The sequence below is a fragment of the Symsagittifera roscoffensis genome, chromosome 1 (genome assembly GCF_963678635.1).
Source record: "Symsagittifera roscoffensis chromosome 1, txSymRosc1.1, whole genome shotgun sequence".
NCBI lineage: Eukaryota > Metazoa > Xenacoelomorpha > Acoela > Convolutidae > Symsagittifera > Symsagittifera roscoffensis.
Window position 1 is genome coordinate 27,457,863 of NC_087062.1, and position 15,583 is coordinate 27,473,445.

Below are 15,583 nucleotides of genomic sequence, written 5' to 3' on the forward strand. Positions count from 1 at the left end.
CGTCGAATGCAGCTTAAACATACTAAATTTTGGTCGAGAAAATCGAAAAATAGGTCGAGCATGGTCAAAACATAGGTCGACCACAGTCAAAACAAAATTTGAGCACAGTCGAAACACACCCGATTTCGGTCCAAAAAGTCAAAACATACGTCGAGCACAACAGAAATATTGATCGAGAACAGTCGATACATAGGTCGAGCAAAGTTGCAGCATAGGTCAGACAGTCAAAACATGAGTCGAGCACAGTCGAAAACCAGGCCGAGCACAGTCGAAACATAAAACTGCGCGTGCTCGACACACGGATTTTCAGTCGAGCACGTGCAATTTTGTGACTGAAATTCCGCGGTCGAGAAGCAATTTTAAATCAGGGACAAAGTCAAAATATAACCGATTTGTATCGAGAGAGTCAATTCATAGGTCGAACACAGTCTAAAAATACCAAATGTTGGTCAAAAAAGTCAGAACATAGGTCGAAACTAGTCGAAATTATGTCGAGCACAGTTGAAACAAGACTTGTCCGCATACATACATACATACATACATACATGCATACATACATACATACATACATAAATACATACATACATACATACATACATACATACATACATACATACATACATACACACATACATACATACATACATACCTACATACATACATACATACATACATACATACATACATACATACATACATACATACATACATACATACATACATACATACATACATACATACATACATACATACATACATACATACATACATACATACATACATACATACATACATACATACATACATACATACATACATACATACATACATACCTACATGCATGCATGCATACATACATACATACATACATACATACATATTTACATACACACATACATACATACATACATACATACATAGATACATACATACATACATATTTACATACACACATACATACATACATAGATATATACAAACACAATTACATACATACATGAATACAAAATCATACAGATATGCATACACACATTTATAGTGATGGTTTAAAATTAACATGTTTGGGGTAAGTAATTGGTGCATTTTCCAGTTTTTTGACTTTTTGCTTATTGGCGGCAAATTATACTCAAAATCATTTAAAGTTAGTTTGAGATCTGCTATGTGGTTATGATTAGGCTATCAAACCCGCAAACTAATCTCTTTTTATTTTGTATTGAATGTAGCGGTGTGATTTTTTCTCTTTTTCAACAATTTCTCCAAAGCGATAAGTAAATCGGAGTCTGTAAAGGTCTTTCTATGATGGGTTTCCTCGGGGCTTCCTCCTGGTACACTTAGGGCTCCCTACTGATACAAAAAGCCGTGCTAATCTGGCTTTCGAAGACATTGATTAATCACTTAGCTCGGGTACTTTTTCCTCAAACAGGCAAAAGTTTACTTGATGACAGACTCAGCTTAAAATAAGCTCACATTTTTGTGATCTAGTGAGTTGACCTAAGCATTACACATCACATAGTTAGTCACGCCGACTGAGAAGGATCAAAGAAGTTTGGGAATAGGTTTTTTGGTCGTCGAGAAATTCGAGACTGTCGAAACATACCCATTTTTGGACGAGAAATTCGAAACATATCTGAACTGAATCGAACAAATCCGAGCACTTTTTTGTTAGAGAGAGTCGGTAGAGAAAGCCATATATGGTAGAGAAAGTCGAAACACTTCAAAATTTGTTCGATTAAATCGAAACATAAATCGAGCACCTCGACCCGGGTACATTTTGACTATCTTTTTCTTCTCCATCGTAGATTTTTAATCATTTGAAGAGCATCCTTCAGTCCCGCCTCTAAAGCTCAAACTATACGGCGAGCATGTGGATTCGTAAAGTGATTTGCCATAAATGGTTTTCCGCAGAAAAAAGACGTGTAATTTTTTTTCATCAGCATTGATGTTCTGAGCCAAAAAAAACATGATAACTTAATAATGAAAGGATATTCTAATCGCTTTTTCTGCAAAATCCATGCTCTGCTTCTGATAACGAATAAAGAGCAATCATACAAGACATTTTTTTTGAAGTGACATGAATTGGAAAACTGTTCCAAGAAAACAGAATTTCCTATTCATAATTCAGAGAGTCCTCTGTTATCACTTTTTCTCAAGATATGCCAATAATCATGTCTGGCGAGTAAATATACTAAGTAGGCAATCGGTGCTAATTTATGCATCAAGGGCGGAGACTGGTTTATACCGACAGCTGGAGATGAATATTAGATTACATCTCAATGCCCTTGCTCTTATAGAAGTCTTATTTTATTACATTTAGCCATAGCAGTTCGCATTAAACAAATCTTCTTTCATTTTTAAAATATTTATAATCTCTTTTGAAAAATAGGTATGATTTTTCCAATGGCCAGCTTAAGTATCTTTTATTACTTTCATGTAGGCCGTATATGGTCTAGTCTACAAACTCCATTGAATACTCGTCTTCAGTTTATTTTATAAAAAAGCCATTCAATTTTGTTTTCATCATGCTCAACTTCCTCCGAATAAGATTTATTCTGTTCTCCGAGTGAATGCTTCACGATTTTGACCATGACCATAAAAACTAAATTTCTAGCCCTCATCTGTGTACGTCTTTAAAAATAAGAATACCGCTTGCTTTTGCTTATGGTAGAAATATTAAGTCTGTGCTGCCATGCGAAATATTTTCTTCGTTCGAAATCAGGAATTTGCAGACCTTGCTTAATTGATCGCAATGATTTTTAGGGTATCATTCAGTCTGCAAATAGTATAAGCTGATTAGAGCCATAAATGCTTCAATTTATAAAGCTACGGCTATTCAAACGTGGGTTACACCCTTTTCCTAATTTTTCTCTTTTCTTTTTCTCTTCAAATCCCTGCAGAATCATTTTCTCTGTTGAAAATTTCTCCATCAAGAAAGATCAAAGACTGCGCTTGTTTAATCCAGCTTGGCGTTTTCAAACCAAAATTATTCTAGTTTTTCATTACAATTACAAATCGCATTCCTTTCTATTGATTTTTTGTCGAAAAATTATTTTGGATAGTATCTACAAAACTGCTTTCATCTCTTAAAAACACTATTCTTCTCTAACAAAATTTACAGGTACGTTTAGACATAAACAGAAAATGGATACTATTAATTCCAAAATATCGCCTTTTTCCACTTTTCTGTTTTGTTATTCTTGGCAATAAAAATGGCTAAAAATCGATACCCGGTTGGATACATCTGAAACTATTAATTTCCCCTTTTTCGTTTTTTTTAAATAACCTAAATTTCATTGTGATAAATGATATAAAATTAAAAGATCAAAATCCCTTCAGGCATTATACAGTTGAAAAACAATGCATGCATAGGGGAACTCCTAACTAGGTACTAAAGGGGGCGGGGGTAGTTAACTAGCATTTAGGAAATTGTAGATCAGCAAAAATCAAAAGGCCAACTGGAAAAGAGCCCACAAATCAGGAGAATAAAACGCATGATCCAATTTTTCCATCATTTTCAATGTATGCTTTCAACCAAATATGAAAATTGGGCCAAGTAGCTGGGGAATTATTATTTGCATTTACAGCAGCCCGCGAGAGAAGATCTGACACCGTGACCACCCAAACTGTCCTCAATCACTTGGTTCCCTCTGTAATAAATTTTCTCCATCAATTTTGAAACTATACAGAAATTTCAATCAGGTAACGAATTTAGACCAATTAGATGGAGAGCTAGTACTATTTACAGAAGCGCATTCGACCTCAGTCCCCTAAATATTTAAAGACATAAATTATCGCCAAACAGCCGGATAGTTTTCAAATAATTTTTCTATGGGCGCATTTGAGCTAATATGTACTTACTTTTAGATGGAGAGCGCGAAACATAGTAGCGCGAAAGTTTTAGTCAAAAACGTAGGCTATTTTTTGCTGAAAACCTTAAAAAAACTGCCCAAGAAACGGCGTTTTTGGACTGTCTTTTTTTGGCAAAATAGGGCCTTTATAGTGTTTTGGAAAAGCTCAGAAATCAATTCAGCCCGACATAAAACAATTGACAAAATGTTATAAACTTTTGGTAAAAATCCCGCCCCCTACGAGAAAATTGTGGAACGGCGTCTGACCATTTACCAACCGCATTACATGTTATCTTTTCCTAGAACTAATTCAGTGTCTTCTTTACCAGAAAAAGTAATTGCAATTTTCAAGAAATAATTTAAGCGTGATTATTTTCCACACACGGCTGAATAATTTATTGTTGTTCAGATCAAATGAACTAGACCATAAAACGCACCAGGTTGCCGCATTGCACTTTGACGCGACACTAAATCATTCCCCACCCTGGAGACTTTTCAATTAATTCGTTTTCCTCATTAATTCACTGCCTGCTATGGTCGAAATGATCAAGTCCTTAATCTTTCTAACCTGTCATTAGTTTTTTACCGTTTAAAATTTTGTTTGTGTGGACCAATTATTTTCGAAGTTCGCCAATTGGACAAAACTTAAACAATTGCGCGACATTTGGACTTTGCGAACAAAAACATGAGCCAATGCTCAATGCCCTGATTTATCATGGTTGACTTTAAAAATTTTCATCGCCAATATGCAACTTACGCTAACTATCACAGCTTATGTTTTCCCCCAAAAAACATCACTTAAGGTACTGACCACTTAATTTCTCTGTAAGCTTTTATTAGATTTTTCTCAAATTGTTTTGGAGTTTCTCAGTGTGGCTTCTACCTGTTTGTCTATGTATTCGCTTCTCCTGAAAAATAGACACCGTGAGGAAAAACGTAGCAGAAAACTGAATTCGTAAGCGCATTTTCAAAGAGCAAAAAAACTTCTTGACTAATTTTTAGAAAAAAAAATTGTATTGATAAAATAAATCAATCAAAATTTTTTTTTTGCTGTCTCAAATATGCACATATCATGGATGTTCATATCCAAACAAGAACAAGACTGCTCGTATCAGGGTGAAGCCCTGAATGTTCCGACTGCCAATTAAGGTTTATGGAGCAGTAATAACATTTAAAAAAAAATTTAAAAAAAAGAAATAAAACTAAATGAAATTTTTTTTTCTTAAACTTGAATTTTTTAATGAAAATCATCCCCCCACACGCTATATAAAGTACAAAAGGATAGGTTTCGCTACTTGTAACAAATCAATTATGGCAAATAAGCTTCGTCAAACCAATTTGGAACGATTTCTAAGACGGATTAAATCTCGCTTACGCGTTAATAGCGCGAAATTTATCGCGCGTTAATTGTCCCAAATTGGCCAAAATGGCAATCTTTAAACACCCATAACTTTACAAAAAATGATCACAGGTGAAATATCTTTTCAAATTTGATCTCAAGACAACAATACCTTTCGAATGATATAAAAAAATTCCGTCAAAAATGGCTAGTTAAAAAGTCGAAATTTGTCTGAAGAAAAAAAAACCCACCCGAGCACAAATATTCCGTTACTTTCGTACCGAAAGTCGGAACAATAACCGGTTGCTGTGGAAGATGATTGTTTTGAAATTTATTTAATCGGGCTCGAAACACGACTTTAAGATCTTCAATTTTTTTATCACTCAACCCCTCTCCGACCATTGTTTGTTGCACTTGATTTGGTGTGAGGAACAAAAAAAATTGAGATAAATCCGAATACAAAATTCTTCCTAACTTTCAGCGGTCGGATTAAAATAGCATGTTGAACCTGGAAGTTCGAACTAAATGGAATGAGTTATGGCTTAGAGTGGTTATATTTCCAGTAGCACGACATTCCGTTCTATCCGTTCCCAATTTATCCTATACCAATATGACATATATAACATTTTATCCTATTTTAAATTACGCCACAATTAAGTTGAATCGTTTATCAAACTAGGTTTTAGTGAAATGTATGGAAACGTTATTCATTTGAGTTGTACCATGTACCACTCAAAAATTCCTTTGTTTTCTCTGATCCAACTGTTCTATGGAGTCGATTGATGACATGATCGACAAATTCTAATTAAAAGAATTAGCATGTTTTAATCCCCAAAATCAACAAAAAAAGAACATGAAACTCATATCAGTATATCACTTTTTGTTTGTTGTTAAGTTTTACACAAATTTTGCAGCTCGTTTTTCTATGGAGCGACTTGATTTCACAAAAAACCAAGGAGTAAATAGTGGCAACGCGCATCATAAGAGCTGAAGTTTGCGCTCCCAAAACGCATGGTGACTACAATCATTCGAGGAGAAAATCTGGTATCTACGCGAAAGGAACACAGTCATGAAGTTTTCACAGGCCGATCAGGCGCGAGTTGGTTCACCGAATGAAGCAAGGATCATAACTCAGCGGGTACCTGTTATAGGCTGCTGTATTTTGCAAGTCGACTTTAAACAGTGGCCAATAAGAAAACCGTCCCTTTGATTTTGACTTTAATTTTTTGCCAACTTCTAGCTGTTAGCTCAATCTTCAAAAAAACATTTTAAACGCTCCTCGCCCCAGCAATGTTTGTTAGAAACTTCAATTTGCCTAAATACAACAAAGATTTCTGCTTATCCAATAGCGAGATCGAAAATGCTGCAAAAAAAGTCTTTAAGTTTGGTGATTGCAAGAAGGTAAATATACAGAGAACTCAGATTTTTTTTGACGGAAACTTCAAAATATGCAATTGCAGTTTTGTCAACTGTATGTATTTCTTATACAGAGAGGTAGATAATACCCAATCTGTATCTACATCCAAACAAGACTGCTCGTATCAGGGCGAAGCCCTGAATGTTCCGACTGCCTTTTAAGGCTTATGGAGCAGCAGTAATAACATAAAAGAATTAATTGAAATAAAATAAAATGATTTTTTTTCTAAAATTTGAAATTTTTTATGAAAATCATCCCCCCACACGCCATATAAAGTACAAAAAGATAGATTTCGTTCCTTGTAACAAACCAATTATGGCAAATAAGCTTCGTTCAACCAATTTGGAACGATTTATAAGACGGATTAAATCTCCGCTTACGCGTTAATAGCGCGAATTATATCGCGCGTTAATTGTCCCAAATTGGTCAGAATGGCCAAAATGGCAATCTTTAAACCCTCATAACTTTTCGAAAAATGATCACAGGTGAAATATCTTTTCAAATTTAAGCTCAAGAAAACAATACTTTTTGAATGATATAAAAAAATTTCGTCAAAAATGGCTAGTTAAAAAGTCGAAATTTGTCTGAAGAAAAAAAAACCCACCCCGAGCACAAATATTCCGTTACTTTCGTATCGAAAATCGGAACAAAAAAACGTGAGCACAACTACCAGAATTATTTGAACAGTGTGTCAGGGCTATCTCAAAAAGGGGAATCATATTGCATTCTTTTCGATTTCAAACCAGCAGCGTTAAGCGATATCTCGAGTTATTGCGTCTTTCACGTAACTCAACCTTCAGCGTAAAACTAAAACAATTGATTTTGAGCTTTTTAACGAACGCCATCACAAATTGAACTCGGCACTGAAACTCATTTCAGCAAAATGTTTTATTCCTCTTCAGATTTTTGAACTTGCGTTTGACAAGGTCATCGAAGAAACTGAAAAATTTGCACAACTTTTTTACCTTGACCTCAAGTTTAGTGACAAACCGACGAGGTTGCTTCAATTTTCCAAAAAATTAATATCAAGGGTGTAATTATAGGAAAACACAGCCGCGAGCCTTCACTTTCATTGAGTTTATAAAAGCATTCCAAGGAAGTAGTTTCTGACTTGATCAGAACAAAAAGGCTGTAGAAGGATGGACTCTCGGTTGTACTCTGGTTCAATGTAGTAAATCTCCTCATTTGCATATTTGCATTCTTCAAACAAGTTCGTTACCGCGAATCAGAAGTTTGATATGCTCAAGGCCCGTGAGAGGAAACAACAATTCTTGCCATATCAATAAGTCAATGAAAGTATCGAAAATATTCAAGCAGTTTCAATAACCGTTTGTATCGTGAAAGATGTAGTTTACCTCAATTGAGATAACATAACCTAATCCGTATTTTTTGAGAAAAGGTGTAACTTTTTGAGAAATGCAATTGATTAAAAAGACATATGTTTTTCGATGTGACCGACACGCTAGAGGCTAGTAGTTTGTGGAAGTTGTTAAAACCATGCTCAAATTTTTTCTCTTACTCTCTTATTCTATCTCATTGTACCGAATTGGGGCACCAGGAATCGACACTTCCTCTTTTGTTAAGTCATATAAACTCATAGTTGATCAATCGAACTTTCCATTTTAAGGCATACATTTTATTCCCTAGGTAACAGCGACTAGAGTATAATCAACTTTTGCTTGCTTGAAAATACTTGCTAAGCTGTTTGATGACAAAATCAGGTTGAATTAATGGTTCATTATTTTACGTTGTTTTGATGTTTTTTATTTGCAATTTTTAAATTTTTTAGAGATGGAGTAATTTTTAATTGTTTTAAGTAAAAATTGAATTTGTGTAGGTTAATTTGGTATCGGGTAGATTGGAACATATGGTAGGATAGTATATTGAAAAATGAAAAAGATTAAACTAGAACAGGGTAGATTGTCACGGAACCTATTTTTCAAACTACTTTGACTAATTTTACTTAATTTTGTAGAGCGTCAATTCCGGTATCATATTAAGGCCACGTAAGCCTCGATACGATTTCCAAAAAAAAATTGAAAACAGATTGCTCATATCAGGGCGCAATGTTCCGACTGCCTTCATTGTTTTTGAAAATGTTCCTTTAAAATTTTCAGAAAAAAAAACAAATTTTTCTCAAAATCTTCCTGGAAAACTTCTCTTCACACAAAAATGGTTGTTTTCAGCGTCTTTTAGCATGATATCAGCATCAATTTTTTCCCTGAACTGATTTTCAAACACTTTTGAGCGTATTAAATGCCCGTTTACGCGACAAAAACTTGATAAATCTCTTTTTGAAAATATATCACATGTAAAACATCTTTTGAAGATTGAGCTCATGACACTGTTGGCTTTCAGATGGTTAAAAAAATTCCCCTCTAATTCTCTGGCTAGCTAAAAAGTCGAGAATGGCCTGGAGAAGAAAACACTATGAGCGCAAACATTCCGTCACAATCTTTGAAAGTCGGAACGGAAACCTAAGTGTCAAAAAAATTTGTCCAGAAGTTTTTTTAAAGTTTTTTATCACTAACTCGCACAGAAATTTTTGAGAGACGGAGCCACCTTTTTTATTATCAAGAAATTTTCACATTAACGTAACTTCAACTAACTCTCATTCTTGCTATAAGCGTTCGTGTCATTTTAAGTGTTTGAAGTTTACACGCACCTAATAACTTACAACGAACAAGACATAAAATAGCTAGTTTCGAAGTATTGTCATTTGAATTGATTTTTACCACTTCAAGATTATAATGCTGTGGGGCTTTTATATAGCTGTTAATTTTTTTTGAAAGCTTCATCAAAAAAAGACTGTTTTGTTAAACTTTATAGCCGGAAGCAAAAAAATTATGCAAACAAATGATCGGTGTTTTTTGATCTTTATTTTCCTCAAATTCTCAAAAAATTCTATCTTTGAAAAATTCAGTCAAAGTTCTCAAAACTTAGTAATGTAGAGAAACAATTCATGCGATATTTTTTAAAAATTTTATCTCCAAATAGGTTTTGTTTGAAAAAAATTTAATTGCAATTCTGACTAGTCAGAATATCAGATCAAAGCAGCACTCTGGCACCAAAATAAAGCAAAAAAAATAAAGCATAATAAAAAACTGCTGTAATTCCTGCCAATTTTAACAACAGCCAGATAAATTGAATCACCATTGTTGACAATTTTTTAGTCAAACAAGTGAAAAATTACGTAGAAAAAATTAATATATGATAATCACGTAGTTGCTATACAAGATGCAAGTTGACGTTGACAGCAGTTGCCGTTTTTTCAATTGTTTATTCCGAATAAGTGAACAAAATTGACAATATATGAATTTTATCAGAAATTTTGAAGCAACTCTTATCATGTTATAATTGCTTTTTACAGATGATTCACTTGTAGTCTCTTCTCCCAATTAGTTTTGATTACGTAATTGTATTCATGTGTTCATGCAGAAGTATTTGTTGAGATTCATCAAAAAGTATCATGCCACTGATTCCAAAGTATTTGATCATGCTGTTTGTTGGTGTCAAGAAAAGGTGTCTTAGTTTTGCTTTGTGATTTCAATTGCCGCAAAATTTTACATGCCTTCACGTGTGCATTTTTTTAATGATTAAAAATGAAATGGAACATTTTATTACCACATTGGTTCGACATTATTAATGAAAAATTTTTGTCTCAGTTTTGAATTTTCCTCAGAAATTTCAAAAGTAAACGCGGATAGCCGGGAACTGTGCAAATAGCACAGAATGTTCCGACCATAGTCTTAACAAAAACAAAAACAAGTTACTTCAAATTAGTGTCGTTTATTCTGCGCGGCGTGAGAAAACTCTCTAAATTAAAAAATAGAACTTAGGCATATTCGACATTCATTGTAAAATAAGCGAATTGGAAATTACAAAATGACTAGAAAACCAACAAAAAAATTTAAGAAAAATTCAAAAATGTTTTTCACACTTTCTGCTGTTTTTTGAAATTTTGACGTTTTTTTAAACCAAAAAATGCTAAAATACTAAAACGAAATTAATATTGATCAAGTAAACTAAAATTTTACCTATTAAAATAAGCAATTGTAAGCTTTAAATTATTAAAATAAACTATTGGAAGCCTGCTCGCTCACTCGAAATTAGACAAAAAAATAAAAAGTTTCAAAGCGTTTTTTCTCGACACTTCTTTTCCACGTAAGAATCAGGACTGAAAAGGCTTTAAAATGACATATCAATTAACTCTCTCAGATGATTTATTTTGCTGGCTATTTTTGCGTGGAAAACCAAAAAAAAACGAATAAGTAAACATACCCGAATACAAAGTTCTTCCTCATTCAAATGGTCGGGACAAAAACTGAAAGTGTTCTGAAGTTGCAACTTGCCATATTGATCGGAAGCTCTGAAGCTCTGAAGATCTGGTTTGCATTATTGTTCATCCAACGGAAATTGATACCCATTTTTTTAAGGCAATAAATCTAAAAAGGCAACGTCTCGAATCATTTTTTTGAAGAATAACTATTTGACCTTTGGTTTCTTTGTTCCATTGATGCGTCTTATAATGTTTCAAAATATGATTCTTTGATTAAAGGTCTTAAAGCTACAATTCGTTGGAAGCTACAATTATTCGCAGGCAACTATTGGTAGCTAGTAAATAGTGAAAACTCTCAGCAGAATAAATTATCATAATGAAAAATAAATTATTTCAAAAAATTGACACGCCGAGCATTGCATTCGAATTTTTCACGTAATTATTGAGGCAGTGGCGAATTTAAAGGGAGCGGACGCCCCTTCTTTCCCCTTCAAGGAAACGAGCCCTTGCCGACCCAAAGGGTCCCCCTTTTACACTATTTTGAAATATCCGTTTTTGGCTGACTGACCCTAAATTTTCTATTAATTATAATTTTAAAAGAATTTACTAGAAAATATTCAATAAATACCAACTTTAAGGAGGAGCGCGTGCCAAAAAAACGCACTTTTTTGGTCAATATCTTCCAATGTTGCTTGTGGGGCAGAAAAATTGGTCAGAATGGAGACTTTATTGTTGTCTCGACTTTCGATACGAAAGTAACGGAATATTTGTGTTCGGGGTGGATTTTTTTCTTCAGACAAATTTCGACTTTTTAACTAGCTGTTTTTGACCAAATTTTAAAATATCATTCAAAAGGTATTAGTGTCCTGAGCTTAAATTTGATAAGATATTCTCCTTTATGATCATTTTTCGTAAAGTTATGGGGGTTTAAAGATTGCCATTTTGGCCAACTTGTTACAATTAACGCGCGATATTTTTCGGAGATTTAAACCGTCTTAGAAATTATTCCAAATTGGTTGAAAGAAGCTTATTTGCCATAATTTATTTGTTACAAGGAGCAAAATTTGTTCTTTTCTACTTAATATAGCGTGTGGGGAGATGGTTTTCAAAGAAAATTTCAAATTTTAGAAAAAAAATGTTTGATTTCATTTTATTACTTTTAATTTTTTATGTTATTACTGCTCCAAAAACCTTAAAAGGCAGTCGGAACATTCAGGGCTTTGCCCTGATACGAGCAATCTTGTTCCGACTTTCGATACGAAAGAAACGGAATTATTGTGCTCGGGGTGGGTTTTTTTTCAGACAAATTTCGACTTTTCAACCAGCCATATTTGACGGGATTTTTTCTATATCATTCGAAAATTATTGTTGTCCTGAGCTCATATTTGAAAATAAATTTTACCTGTGATCATTTTCTCGTAAAATTATGGGAGTATAAATGTTGCCATTCCGGCCAATCGGGACAATTAATGCGCGATATATTTCGCGCTATTAACGCGTAAGCGGAGAGTTAATCCGTCTTAAAATTGTTCCAAATTGGTTGAAATAAGCTTATTTGCCATAAATGATTTGTTACAAGGAGCTGGCGTGTGGGATGACTTTATATGGCGTGTGGGATGATGATTTTCATTAAAAAATTTCAAATTTAGGGAAAAAAAGTTTTAATTATTTTTTTTTACATTTAATTTTTTAATGTTAGTACTGCTCCATAAACCTCAAAAGGCAGTCAGAACATTCAGGGCTTCGCCCTGATACGAGCAGTCTTGTTGTCGTTTGGGAGCGCTCAAAAATCAATTTGGTCGATCTGAAAAAAGGGCCACAAAATTTTCGACATTTTTTTTTGAAAATCCACCCTCCCTCGCGAAAACCCTAGTACTAAGGGATGAATTTTTGGTTAAATTATGAATTATTGGTTCTCTTGTCTGCTCGAATTATCGCCTGCTACGAAATTTGAACTGCTTGGAATGAATTTCAAAATATTCTATATTTAGTCTCAGATCCCTGTAAAATAGGGCTGGCAATTAAAAATATCAGTGTTATTTACAAAACACGGCTTTCTAAATCTAGAAGTCTAATAATTGAAGTTATGCAATACTAACTTTGCAGTTAATATCATAGTTTGGGAATTTACTTAGAGTATCCGTTTAGATAACTAGAATATTAGATTCAAATGCGCCCTGTCCGAACCGTTTTTCAAAACAAAAACTTTTATTTTCAAATTCAAATGGTTTTGCAAAAGAACAGCTGGAATTGTTTTTTTTTCCTCAGTTTTGGGCAATTTGGTGCAGAAAAAAAATGAGTTTAATTGGGCTGCCACTGTTTTTTCTTAAACAAAATAAAGGATTTAATAATTGTAGATTAAAACGTATATTTTTTGCCATCGTTTTTCCAAGCCGGTTTCATCAGACTGTTTGTGATACCCTCTAAGCGTTAAAGTGATTAAAATTTTTATTCGATAAATAAATTTAACTGGGGCTTTTTTTGAAAAGTTATGTCAAAACAATAGCTGAATTCTTATATTCACTCCTGTAGATGCACATTTTTTTGAGATACTTTTAAGCTCATCAATCAGTGTTTGAAGGATGATTTGCTTGTCTCACTGCCTATTCACATCAGTTTAAGCTCTAAATGTCTTTCTTGATGGAGCTACTCCTTGAGGGCCCTTATCGTCAGTAAGATTGATCCCTTCAAGGATAGCTTTGTTGCTTTTTGAAATTAAATTATTCATTTAATCGTCCTATCAATCCTAGATTCTCAAGTTATATGTTAATTTACTGTTTTTTTTTTCGGGCAAGAAGGGATATTGAAATTTGTTATTTGAAATTATGTGAAGTTTGTAGCCTTCTGCAACAAAAAAGGAAGCACCCGTTATCTTTTGAGTCATTCTCTCGTTTATCTTGAGCCTTGTAGGTTTAATCGGGGTTGCAAAGGTTCAGTTTTTTTTTAGAAATTTTCATTTTTATCAAGAAATATGATTTTAACATTTAAAATAAAAGTAAATAATTATTTCGTCACTTTTTTCGAAAGTCGGAACAAAAAGTGCATATTATATTGAATGTATACCCTTTCAGCCTATTTTTTTTTGTTAGAAGACTTCAGAGCACTAATTATTTAAATCAGAAGCTGTTAATTTGGCCAATATTTTTTTCTAGCGGATTTAGGGGGAGGTGGGGGAACGCCTTTTTTTCAGGGATTTGAACCCATGTCTACCCAGAGTGTTCCCCTTTGTACTAATTTCAGATATTCTTTTGTGGCTGAATATATAATAATAATAATCATAATAATTAATAATTTTGAAGGGAGCGCTCGCCAAAAAAAATGTTTTTTGGAGAAAATTTTCAAAAAAAACCTGAAATTGTCTTTTTGACCTGTTTCTTTTTTCAAAATTCAGTATATGACGCACAAAACTTGTTAAAAATGGATTTTTACAGTGATTTAGGAGACCTCATCAGAAAATCAATTTGGTCCAGCTAAAAAAAGGTTAACAGAATTTTCGAAATGTTTTTGAAAATCCACCCTCGCCCTCGAGAAAATCCTTGATCCGCCCCTGGAACAGCTGTTTGGGTTTATTGCTATCAGATTTTTAGGGCTTATATACTCCTAATGTACTTCATTTCCAGGAATTTAATTTAAATGCGTTCATAAAAAATTATCATATCGGAAAGCTTGATGATTGACCACTTGAAACATTATAACTAAGGTGGAGGACAAAAATTGGGCCCATAGTTAGAATTTGGATCGCGTGTTACTCCACCCTAACAGACATTAAGTAGGGTTGAAATCTGTTTCGAAAGTGCTTCTACCTGCGGCAACATCGATAAGCGTGAAGAGAAGAATCTTGAAAATCTTCATTATTTGTCTTGGCTAATTGGTCTCTTATGCTGTCTGAAGTACTTCCATTAATGAAAAACATTGGCATTTCCATTTGAATATTAAGAGTATTGATGCCAATTTTGGTATTTATTTCTTTTTAGCTGCCAAAATAGCAAACACAGTCGAGTTGGCTCCAACTATATTGTTTTTTGGCCATTTTTACAAACCTATTTTCAATGTTGAGTTATAACCTCTGTCAGATTTAAGGAAATGAACCTTATATTAGCGTTAATTTCCGGTCTCTGAGCCCAAAGAGAAAAAATCGGTTATACCATTTGTCAATTCACGCTTCAGTCACGCCGATTTTCCAAAAGGTGATGAAAAATTGAATTAAGTGCCCAAAAATGTTCCTAGTGCTTTTGTCTCACCAAATCATTTTAAATCCAAATACTGTTACAAACATTCTGTTTTTTAAAGACACCATATGCGTGCTATTTTAACTGGAGCATCTCTTTTGAAATCTTCAAGTTGAAAGAACAAATTCAAAGCATGTTTCAAGTGGAAAAATTGTCGCCGTTTCACCACTTATCGTCTAGCTATGTCATCAGTTTTGACAACTTTTCGCTTTTTTTCATGAGGTTTTTAGTACTATTACTTAGCTTTTTTGTTTCAATTTGATACCTATTTCAATTTGGTGCTGCTTTCTGAAAGTTAAATTGCAAAACAATAATCTTTTCATTTTGATTCGATTCAGGTTACCATATCATTAAGGTGAAATTTCACGCCTGAGTATAAGCGGTGATAAACTGAACGATTGGTTCTAAGTGGGAAAAAAATCTTCTAATTGGAAAAAAGTATCGGCCAAGTTATTTTCAATTGAATATTATAAG

General features: G+C 33.7%; 1 protein-coding gene across 1 annotated transcript in view; it reads left to right on the forward strand.

Moving 5' to 3' along the window:
• Positions 1-14,872: 14,872 nt before the first annotated feature.
• LOC134842076 (potassium channel subfamily T member 2-like) overlaps positions 14,873-15,583 on the forward strand; it is a 115,153-nt gene continuing 114,442 nt past the window's right edge. The window contains exon 1 of the mRNA XM_063858247.1: positions 14,873-15,067. The gene's annotated coding sequence lies outside the window, so the exon portion shown is untranslated. The remainder of the gene's footprint in view (positions 15,068-15,583) is intronic.